Below are 11431 nucleotides of genomic sequence, written 5' to 3'. Positions count from 1 at the left end.
TGACCTCTAGATTAGCAGAGCAGGGGATGTTTTACGACATTGTGTAGGATGGAACAAGCTAGGTTATTCATTACTGGTTACATACATTCCAACATAATCATATGATCAAGATAGTTTTGGAAAACCCTGACATTGTGAAATAAAATTTTACCTGTAATACGCATTTTGTTATTTGCTGATTGAAACTGCTAATTAAACTGTGAATTGAAACTAATAGGAAGAAAACAACTCTCGCTCTTAATATAGCTGACGTGTCTTGCGCATCTGTTCTGCGCATCTGTAATGGCGGCCTCCGTATGACGTCCGGTCCGCGATGGAGATTAAAAACAAACAATATTTGACAATAACACACCCTCAAGGATTGCACCATCGCATCAAACGATGTGTCGTCAATTATGTATTTTACTGACTAAGTGTGTTGGCCAGGATGGCTGAATGCGATGCGCGATTGACAACAAACAAGAAGAAAGGTGAGTTTTATTTCGGGGGAGATTTGTCATGTCTCGTCCCCAGTTTTGCTATGTGTCTAGGTTGCCATAGTTTCTGTTCGCGTCGCCCCTCTCTTCCTGTGTCACCTCAATCGATGTAACGTGTTTTGTATTTAAGTCCTGTCTGCCCCTCGCTCACCGTTGGATCATTGCATGTGTTACTGTCATTCTGTTCCTGTCTTTGGTAATGTCACCCTGTCTTTTTGTTCCACGACTTTGTCGGTCAGTCCTGTTGTTGGTTTTGTTGTACCATGACTTTCTTTAAAAAAAAAAAAAAAATTAAAAAAAAAAAAATTAAAAATTTTTTTTCTTTGTACCCATGTATAATACGCACCCCAGATTTAAGGACAATAAATTAGGTAAATTTCGCGCACTATACACGGAAAAAAACGGTATATTTTTTAAACCCATTTATCGAATATATATATTTTTTTAATCGGTTGGGATCCTGCCTTTCAATTATTTTCCAATCTTTGCATTTTAGTTCATGTCGGGGTAGGGACTTTCGCTTACTATTTAAGAGGAGCGCTCAAATGAGATCACTCTCAGTCAAACCGTTCACAAGCATACCACGCGCGTTTTCTAATAACAGAGGAGTCCGCCCCTCCTGCTGCGGAATTTAACTAACATAAAACGTTAGGGGGCTCCACATCCGCCCCTGCGGAATTTAACTGTTTCTAATTGTACTTGATAGGGTCTAGAATTCTCAAGGTTTTCTTTTTTTTTTAAATGTTTAAGTGAATAACAGAGGAGTCCGCCCCTCCTGCCGCGGAATTTAACTAGCTTGAAAGCTAGGGGGCTCCACATCCGCCCCTGCGGAATTTAACTGTTTCTATTTAGTAGAATTAATATTCCTACTCACGGTCTGCTGATTCTCTTCCTCGGAAGATCTCGTCAACCCTCCCGGTGTCCAGCCGGACTGATCGAGACAGTCCCGTCAAAGGGCTTTTGTTTACCTCGGCCGAGGATTGTCACCTGCGTCGAAGAGCCCGCTGGAACCGTTCAGGGCGTGTTGAGATCCCGGACGAGCCGCCAATTTCTGTCAGGTTTATTTCGCTGACTGAATAACTATTAAGAAGAGCAACAGCAAACAAACCACAAGTGAGACAGAATATTAAGTCTTTTCTCGCGAGGAGTGCAGTACAGATAGCTTAATACAATCTCTACACACACTGAATATCTGTAGGCACTCCCGCTCTTTTTATTTGGATTTGCCCTACCCACAGTGTGAGACATAAGCCACTAAAAGGGGAGGAGGAAAGCATGTGGGCTTTGTCTCGTAAGCAAAAATCACTAGGTGTTTACATACTGATAAGAACATCTGGGAAGAGTTTGAGTGGACTGGATACAGAAGAAAAAACCTTTGACCTCTAGTTAAAACATAGCAAGGGAAGTTTTACGACATTGTGTAGGATGCAACAAGCTAAGTTATTTATTACTGGTTATATACATTCCAACCTAATCCTACGATCAAGATAGTTGGGAAACCCTGACTTTAATGGTCACTTGGAGGTTCATCTGGTGTGCAGGACAGCAATGAGGCATGTTGTCTAACAAAGTGGTCTTTGTTAGAAAGGAACTGTCCTTCTGTGGTACATCATAAAAACAGCAAGGCCAAACAGCAAGCATATATTGCAGTAATATTGCGGTAAGGCATTGATTAGAAAACGCATGATAACATATATATACATTTTTCTAACAATCTGTTAAAATAAGATAAGAGGAACTTTATTAATCTCACGTGTGAGAAACTGCATGTAACAACAGCTCGATTTACAGGAAGGTACAAGTTAGGGGATAAAGGTGCAAAAAGAGACTTCTGGACCGTAGTCCTCCGGCATAAAAAATAGAATACAATATAAAAAGAAAAATATGGAAAAATAACAGCAATTGTAGTAAAACTAGAAATATAAGCTATGAATATTTACAAAAAGAAGATAAAATAGTGGTAAAGTGTCGTAAAGTGTATGAAGAGTATGAAGTTTAGTAATGCTAATAACAAAAAGAAATAGTGCACGGGTTATCGAAGTGAAATAGATCCATGCATTGTGTGGCAGAGGATATTGCACATTGGGCTTAGATTGCACATTGGGGTTAAGAATTGCACGTTACGTGGAAAAGTATTGCACAGAAGGATGTGTTTACAGGTTGTCATTGTACAGCCTAATTGCGGTGGGGATGAAGGAGCTGCGGTAGCGTTCCTTCTTACACGGGGGGAGTCTGAGTCTCTGACTGAAGGGGCTGCTCAAGTTCTCAAAGGTCAGATGCAGTGGGTGAGAGGGGTTGTTCCTGATGGATGCTAGCCTGGCTAGCACCCTCCTCTCGCCCACCTCCTCAACAGTGTCAAGAGGGCAGCCCACCACAGAGCTCGCCCTCTTAACCAGTTTGTTGAGCCTCTTCCTATCCCTCTCTGTGCTGCTCGGAGCACAACAGACCACAGCGTAGAGGATAGCAGAGGCTACCACTTCTGAGTCCTGATACTTTACACAGCTGCACTGACAGGAGTTGGGCAAGAAGAAAAAACCTGAATTGATGCATAAGTGGCAGTGGTGGGATTTGAACCCACGCCTCATGAGAGACTGGAGCCTTAATCCAGCGCCTTAGACCGCTCGGCCACACTACCAACCTTCTGCAGTTTCTCCATTTGTTGATCATTCTATTAAGACGTGAAATTGGAGGATACCTAGTTGGTTTCTTCACCAGCATCCAGGTTAGTGCTGGCCGACGGAGCTTTGTTCATAATGTAATGAAGCCTGTACACAACAGATGCGAAAAAATATGAGTGACAATCAGAAGATTAAAACTTTGAAATCGGAAGACACATAGCTAGTTTCCCCACACAGCACCCAAATTAGTGCTGTCCTACACCGCCTTGTTGATAATGTAACAAAGAAGAAACATTCCATCCTCAACAACGAACAGGCTGGACATACTAAGCCAACTCCTACATTCGGAAACGGCTCGGTTTACCAAAAGGCTTCTCTGAAACGGGCTTGTTCGAGGCAACCGCGCTGCAACTGCCGATCCAGTCCATAATCTTGAGCTACAAGCAGGAGAAGGTCAGGTTCGTTCTTGAGTTAAAAGAATCCTCAGATCGTACTGTGAGAATTGCACTTGTGGTGCTATCGGCAGGCTTCAACATCAGGAAATAATTGGCAAGGTGCAAGAAAGGAGAGTGGGGCTTGGCTGGGAAGAGCCTCCACGACTCTGGTCCAAGGCCACAAAGAGGGAACGAAAAGCTTGGTTGTGGAAGAGGTTTCAAGATCAAAGCAGGAGCAGTCCACCATCAAGGCCGTGTCACAGGGTGGCCAAAGGAGATGGACCACTTGGGAAGGGGAGTCCTCTCAGCTGGGCTTACCTGTGGAAGATCCCGCAAGCCAGACAGCTTTCTGATCAGGTCAACTTATCCACAGAAAGCTCCGCCAGTGATTTGACAAGGAAGGGAGCTGTCCCTCTTGCAGCGCACCAAACGCAAGCCTACAGCACCTACTGTCAGGCTGCAAAAGAGCACTGACACAGGCACGCTATAGACGGCGCCAGTCCTGACGAAGCTGGCCGAAGTTCTCGAGACCAGCAGAAAAGAGTTCCAACAACCAGTCTGCAGCCAAACAGCTCCCTGTTAGGTTTGTGAGGAAAGGGGAGAGAAGCGGAGACACCAGCCCTCCTGTTCCAGTTTCAGGTAAGGGACTGGAACATGAGGGCTGGTGTCTCCACTGCACAGCTGAACTTTCCGCATGAAATCACCACCACTCCACGTCAATTAGGTTTCACATGGAATATGTCTCCTCATGAGAGACTGAAGGCTTAATTCAGTGCTTTAAACCGCTCGGCCACACTACATACCTAGAATCCTCAACTTCAATTTAAAATGCAGAAGCCATAGTCATATAAACACCAAGGATCAGGAACAACACTTTTTTTCAATCTTTGTTGAACTTAAGTGTCGGTCGTTGCCTGTACAGATAGACTTCTCACCTCATGGTGTTCAGTATGGACAATCCGTGTCGAGCACAGAAGTGTCTAGTAGGGTCACCCATGGCAAAAGGGTCCTAGGTGAGAGGCCAGATAAAGCACGGCTCACAAAAACCCCTAATGATAAGAAACAAAATTGGATTTGGTTTTCCCTCGCCTGGACGCGGATCACCGGGGCCCCCCTCAATCCGTATTTGAGACTCACAATGGCTTGATCCTTCAAAAATCTCTTCAGAAACATTTTACAGTGAACTCAATCTTAAAAACATAATATATTTGTACATGTTTAATATTTTTATATTTTAATCCATTATATAATATATTAGACTCATCTTTAAAATGGGAGCTTAAGATCAGGGGATGCTTTTGAGAATAATTGTCAATTTGTTTTGTATGTGAGAAGCCCTTTGAGACTGCTTAATTGTTAGATCAGGGACTAGTTGTTTTTTAAACCATAGCATATGATCGCATCCACGTTAGTGCTGCCCGACTGAGCTTTGATCATAAACTAATGAAGCCTGGAACCGAATGCTTGTTTGCCAATTGGAGGACATCATGAGTAACCAGTGTTATGCAGCAGAGTGGCGCAGCGGAAGCGTGCTGGGCCCATAACCCAGAGGTCGATGGATCGAAACCATCCTCTGCTATTTGGACCTTAGTGAAGTTTGCAAAGCTTTGGACATTCTCTTAAGTCATACTTTTGAGAAGAAGTGCTGTGGGGATAATATTTTCCACACGTTGGCTGTGCTGCGTGGAGGTTGATCCATCCTCAATGCATACAGATTGCGAGGCATGTATGTGACTTCTTTCACCATTCTCAGTCCAAATACACAATGTCCTTACCTATTACAGTGATCCCTCGCTACTTCGCATTTCGTTTATCGCGGGTTCACTATATCGCGGAGTTTTTTTTCCAAATTAAAAAATCATTTAAAAGACCTTCTGCAGTTTCTACATCTGTGTCAGGTTTATTTCGCTGACTGAATAACTATTAAGAAGAGCAACAGCAAACAAACCACAAGTGAGACAGTATATTAAGTCTTTTCTCGCGAGGAGTGCAGTACAGATAGCTTAATACAATCTCTACACACACTGAATATCTGTAGGCACTCCCGCTCTTTTTATTTGGATTTGCCCTACCCACAGTGTGAGACATAAGCCACTAAAAGGGGAGGAGGAAAGCATGTGGGCTTTGTCTCGTAAGCAAAAATCACTAGGTGTTTACATACTGATAAGAACATCTGGGAAGAGTTTGAGTGGACTGGATACAGAAGAAAAAACCTTTGACCTCTAGTTAAAACATAGCAAGGGAAGTTTTACGACATTGTGTAGGATGCAACAAGCTAAGTTATTTATTACTGGTTATATACATTCCAACCTAATCCTACGATCAAGATAGTTGGGAAACCCTGACTTTAATGGTCACTTGGAGGTTCATCTGGGGTGCAGGACAGCAATGAGGCATGTTGTCTAACAAAGTGGTCTTTGTTAGAAAGGAACTGTCCTTCTGTGGTACATCATAAAAACAGCAAGGCCAAACAGCAAGCATATATTGCAGTAATATTGCGGTAAGGCATTGATTAGAAAACGCATGATAACATATATATACATTTTTCTAACAATCTGTTAAAATAAGATAAGAGGAACTTTATTAATCTCACGTGTGAGAAACTGCATGTAACAACAGCTCGATTTACAGGAAGGTACAAGTTAGGGGATAAAGGTGCAAAAAGAGACTTCTGGACCGTAGTCCTCCGGCATAAAAAATAGAATACAATATAAAAAGAAAAATATGGAAAAATAACAGCAATTGTAGTAAAACTAGAAATATAAGCTATGAATATTTATAAAAAGAAGATAAAATAGTGGTAAAGTGTCGTAAAGTGTATGAAGAGTATGAAGTTTAGTAATGCTAATAACAAAAAGAAATAGTGCACGGGTTATCGAAGTGAAATAGATCCATGCATTGTGTGGCAGAGGATATTGCACATTGGGCTTAGATTGCACATTGGGTTTAAGAATTGCACGTTACGGGGAAAAGTATTGCACAGAAGGATGTGTTTAGAGGTTGTCATTGTACAGCCTAATTGCGGTGGGGATGAAGGAGCTGCGGTAGCGTTCCTTCTTACACGGGGGGAGTCTGAGTCTCTGACTGAAGGGGCTGCTCAAGTTCTCCAAGGTCAGATGCAGTGGGTGAGAGGGGTTGTTCCTGATGGATGTTAGCCTGGCTAGCACCCTCCTCTCGCCCACCTCCTCAACAGTGTCAAGAGGGCAGCCTACCACAGAGCTGGCCCTCTTAACCAGTTTCTTGAGCCTCTTCCTATCCCTCTCTGTGCTGCTCGGAGCCCAACAGACCACAGCGTAGAGGATAGCAGAGGCTACCACTTCTGAGTCCTGATACTTTACACAGCTGTACTGACAGGAGTTGGGCAAGAAGAAAACACCTGAATTGATGCATAAGTGGCAGTGGTGGGATTTGAACCCACGCCTCAGAAGAGACTGGAGCCTAAATCCAGCGCCTTAGACCGCTCGGCCACACTACCGACCTTCTGCAGTTTCTACATTTATTGATCATTCTATTAAGACGTGAAATTGGAGGATACCTAGTTGGTTTCTTCACCAGCATCCAGGTTAGTGCTGGCCGACGGAGCTTTGTTCATTATGTAATGAAGCCTGTACACAACAGATGCGAAACAATATGAGTGACAATCAGAAGATTAAAACTTTGAAATCGGAAGACACATAGCTAGTTTCCCCACACAGCACCCAAATTAGTGCTGTCCTAAACCGCCTTGTTGATAATGTAACAAAGAAGAAACATTCCATCCTCAACAACGAACAGGCTGGACATACTAAGCCAACTCCTACATTCGGAAATGCCTCGGTTTACCGAAAGGCTTCTCTGACACGGGCTTGTTCGGGGCAACCGCGCTGCAACTGCCGATCCAGTCCATAACCTTGGACTACAAGCAGGAGAAGGCAGGAAGGGAGCTGTCCCTTGTGCAGCGCACCTAACGCAAGCCTACAGCACCTACTGTCAGGCTGCAAAAGAGCACTGACACAGGCACGCTATAGACGACGCCAGTCCTGACGAAGCTTGCCGAAGTTCTCAAGACCAGCAGAAAATAGTTCCAACAACCAGTCTGCAGCCAAACAGCTCCCTGTTAGGTTTGTGAGGAAAGGGGAGAGAAGCAGAGACACCAGCCCTCCTGTTCCAGTTCCAGGCAAGGGACTGGAACATGAGGGCTGGTGTCTCCGCTGCACAGCTGAACTTTCCCCATGAAATCACCACCACTCCACATCAATTAGGTTTCACATGGAATATGTCTCCTCATGAGAGACTGAAGGCTTAATTCAGTGCTTTAAACCGCTCGGCCATTCTACCTACCTAGAATCCTCAACTTCAATTAAAAATGCAGAAGCCATAGTCATATAAACACCAAGGATCAAGAACAACACTTTTTTTCAATCTTTGTTGAACTTAAGTGTCGGTCGTTGCCCGTACAGATAGACTTCTCACCTCATGGTGTTCAGTATGGACAATCCGTGTCGAGCACAGAAGTGTCTAGTAGGGTCACCCATGGCAAATGGGTCCTAGGTGACGGGCCAGATAAAGCACGGCTCACAAAAACTCCTAATGATAAGAAACAAAATTGGATTTGGTTTTCCCTCGCCTGGACGCGGATCACCGGGGCCCCCCTCAATCCGTATTTGAGACTCACAATGGCTTGATCCTTCAAAAATCTCTTCAGAAACATTTTACAGTGAACTCAATCTTAAAAACATAATATATTTATACAATTTTTATATTTTAACCCATTATATATTATATTAGACTCAACTTTAAAATGGGAGCTTAAGATCAGGGGATGCTTTGAGAATAATTGTCAATTTGTTTTGTATGTGTGAAGCCCTTTGAGACTGCTTGTGATTTAGGGCTATATAAATAAACTTGACTTGACTTAATTGTTAGATCAGGGACTAGTTGTTTTTTAAACCATAGCATATGATAGCATCCAGGTTAGTGCTGCCCGACTGAGCTTTGATCATAAACTAATGAAGCCTGGAACCGAATGCTTGTTTGCCAATTGGAGGACATCATGAGTAATCTGTGTTATGCAGCAGAGTGGCGCAGCAGAAGCGTGCTGGGCCCATAACCCAGAGGTCGATGGATCGAAACCATCCTCTGCTATTTGGACCTTAGTGAAGTTTGCAAAGCTTTGGACATTCTCTTAAGTCATACTTTTGAGAAGAAGTGCTTTGGGGATAATATTTTCCACACGTTGGCTGTGCTGCGTGGAGGTTGATCCATCCTCAATGCATACAGATTGCGAGGCATGTATGTGACTTCTTTCACCATTCTCAGTCCAAATACACAATGTCCTTACCTATTACATTGATCCCTCGCTACTTAGCATTTCGTTTATCGCGGGTTCACTATATCGCGGAGTTTTTTTTCCAAATTAAAAAATCATTTAAAAGACCTTCTGCAGTTTCTACATCTGTTAAGATAAGATAAGAGGAACTTTATTAATCTCACGTGTGAGAAACTGCATGTAACAACAGCTCGATTCACAGGAAGGTACAAGTTGGGGGATAAAGGTGCAAAAAGAGACTTCTGGACCGTAGTCCTCCTTTCATAAAAAATAGAATACAATATAAAAAGAAAAATATGGAAAAATAACAGCAATTGTAGTAAAACTAAAAATATAAGCTATGAATATTTGCAAAAAGAAGATAAAATAGTGGTAAAGTGTCGTAAAGTGTATGAAGAGTATGAAGTTTAGTAATGCTAATAACAAAAAGAAATAGTGCACGGGTTATCGAAGTGAAATAGATCCATGCATTGTGTGGCAGAGGATATTGCACATCGGGCTTAAATTGCACATTGGGGTTAAGAATTGCACGTTACGGGGAAAAGTATTGCACAGAAGGATGTGTTTACAGGTTGTCATTGTACAGCCTAATTGTGGTGGGGATGAAGGAGCTGCGGTAGCGTTCCTTCTTACACGGGGGGAGTCTGAGTCTCTGACTGAAGGGGCTGCTCAAGTTCTCCAAGGTCAGATGCAGTGGGTGAGAGGGGTTGTTCCTGATGGATGCTAGCCTGGCTAGCACCCTCCTCTCGCCCACCTCCTCAACAGTGTCAAGAGGGCAGCCCACCACAGAGCTCGCCCTCGTAACCAGTTTGTTGAGCCTCTTCCTATCCCTCTCTGTGCTGCTCGGAGCACAACAGACCACAGCGTAGAGGATAGCAGAGGCTACCACTTCTGAGTCCTGATACTTTACACAGCTGCACTGACAGGAGTTGGGCAAGAAGAAAACACCTGAATTGATGCATAAGTGGCAGTGGTGGGATTTGAACCCACGCCTCATGAGAGACTGGAGCCTTAATCCAGCGCCTTAGACCGCTCGGCCACACTACCGACCTTCTGCAGTTTCTCCATTTGTTGATCATTCTATTAAGACGTGAAATTGGAGGATACCTAGTTGGTTTCTTCACCAGCATCCAGGTTAGTGCTGGCCGACGGAGCTTTGTTCATAATGTAATGAAGCCTGTACACAACAGATGCGAAACAATATGAGTGACAATCAGAAGATTAAAACTTTGAAATCGGAAGACACATAGCTAGTTTCCCCACACAGCACCCAAATTAGTGCTGTCCTACACCGCCTTGTTGATAATGTAACAAAGAAGAAACATTCCATCCTCAACAACGAACAGGCTGGACATACGAAGCCAACTCCTACATTGGGAAACGGCTCGGTTTACCGAAAGGCTTCTCTGAAACGGGCTTGTTCGAGGCAACCGCGCTGCAACTGCCGATCCAGTCCATAATCTTGAGCTACAAGCAGGAGAAGGTCAGGTTCGTTCTTGAGTTAAAAGAATCCTCAGATCGTACTGTGAGAATTGCACTTGTGGTGCTATCGGCAGGCTTCAACATCAGGAAATAATTGGCAAGGTGCAAGAAAGGAGAGTGGGGCTTGGCTGGGAAGAGCCTCCACGACTCTGGTCCAAGGCCACAAAGAGGGAACGAAAAGCTTGGTTGTGGAAGAGGTTTCAAGATCAAAGCAGGAGCAGTCCACCATCAAGGCCGTGTCACAGGGTCGCCAAAGGAGATGGACCACTTGGGAAGGGGAGACCTCTCAGCTGGGCTTACCTGTGGAAGATGCCGCAAGCCAGACAGCTTTCTGATCAGGTCAACTTATCCACAGAAAGCTCCGCCAGTGATTTGGCAAGGAAGGGAGCTCTCCCTTGTGCGGCGCACCTAACGCAAGCCTACAGCAACTACTGTCAGGCTGCAAAAGAGCACTGACACAGGCACGCTATAGACGGCGCCAGTCCTGACGAAGCTGGCCGAAGTTCTCGAGACCAGCAGAAAAGAGTTCCAACAACCAGTCTGCAGCCAAACAGCTCCCTGTTAGGTTTGTGAGGAAAGGGGAGAGAAGCGGAGACACCAGCCCTCCTGTTCCAGTTCCAGGCAAGGAACATGAGGGCTGGTGTCTCCGCTGCACAGCTGAACTTTCCCCATGAAATCACCACCACTCCACGTCAATTAGGTTTCACATGGAATATGTCTCCTCATGAGAGACTGAAGGCTTAATTCAGTGCTTTAAACCGCTCGGCCACACTACATACCTAGAATCCTCAACTTCAATTTTAAATGCAGAAGCCATAGTCATATAAACACCAAGGATCAGGAACAACACTTTTTTTCAATCTTTGTTGAACTTAAGTGTCGGTCGTTGCCCGTACAGATAGACTTCTCACCTCATCTGCATCCACGCCAAATGCTCGGTAAGAAGCATCTCGAAGATCTGGAGTGGCCTTGCCAGTCTTGAGACTTCAACCCCAGAGAAAATCGGTGGAGGGAAATGAAAGCCTGCAGAGGCGTAGCCAGGAATTTTTCCAGTAGGGGCGCGCGCCCACAGGAAAAAAAATCGAACATCACCCACGCCGTTCGCTGATCGGT

The 11431-nt window shown here is 44.3% G+C and overlaps 3 non-coding genes across 3 annotated transcripts; all 3 read right to left on the bottom strand.

Annotated features, from left to right (window-relative positions):
• Positions 1-3029: 3029 nt before the first annotated feature.
• On the bottom strand, positions 3030-3111 carry trnal-aag (transfer RNA leucine (anticodon AAG)). The gene has a single exon. It is a non-coding gene; the product is annotated as a tRNA-Leu (tRNA).
• Positions 3112-6921: 3810 nt separating this feature from the next.
• Positions 6922-7003, bottom strand: trnal-uag (transfer RNA leucine (anticodon UAG)). The gene has a single exon. It is a non-coding gene; the product is annotated as a tRNA-Leu (tRNA).
• A 2798-nt stretch (positions 7004-9801) lies between these two features.
• On the bottom strand, positions 9802-9883 carry trnal-aag (transfer RNA leucine (anticodon AAG)). Its single transcript has one exon. It is a non-coding gene; the product is annotated as a tRNA-Leu (tRNA).
• Between the last annotated feature and the right edge of the window lie 1548 nt (positions 9884-11431).

The sequence above is a fragment of the Syngnathus typhle genome, linkage group LG4, assembly GCF_033458585.1.
Source record: "Syngnathus typhle isolate RoL2023-S1 ecotype Sweden linkage group LG4, RoL_Styp_1.0, whole genome shotgun sequence".
NCBI classification, from domain to species: Eukaryota; Metazoa; Chordata; class Actinopteri; order Syngnathiformes; family Syngnathidae; genus Syngnathus; species Syngnathus typhle.
This window is presented reverse-complemented; position numbering and strand designations above follow the sequence as displayed.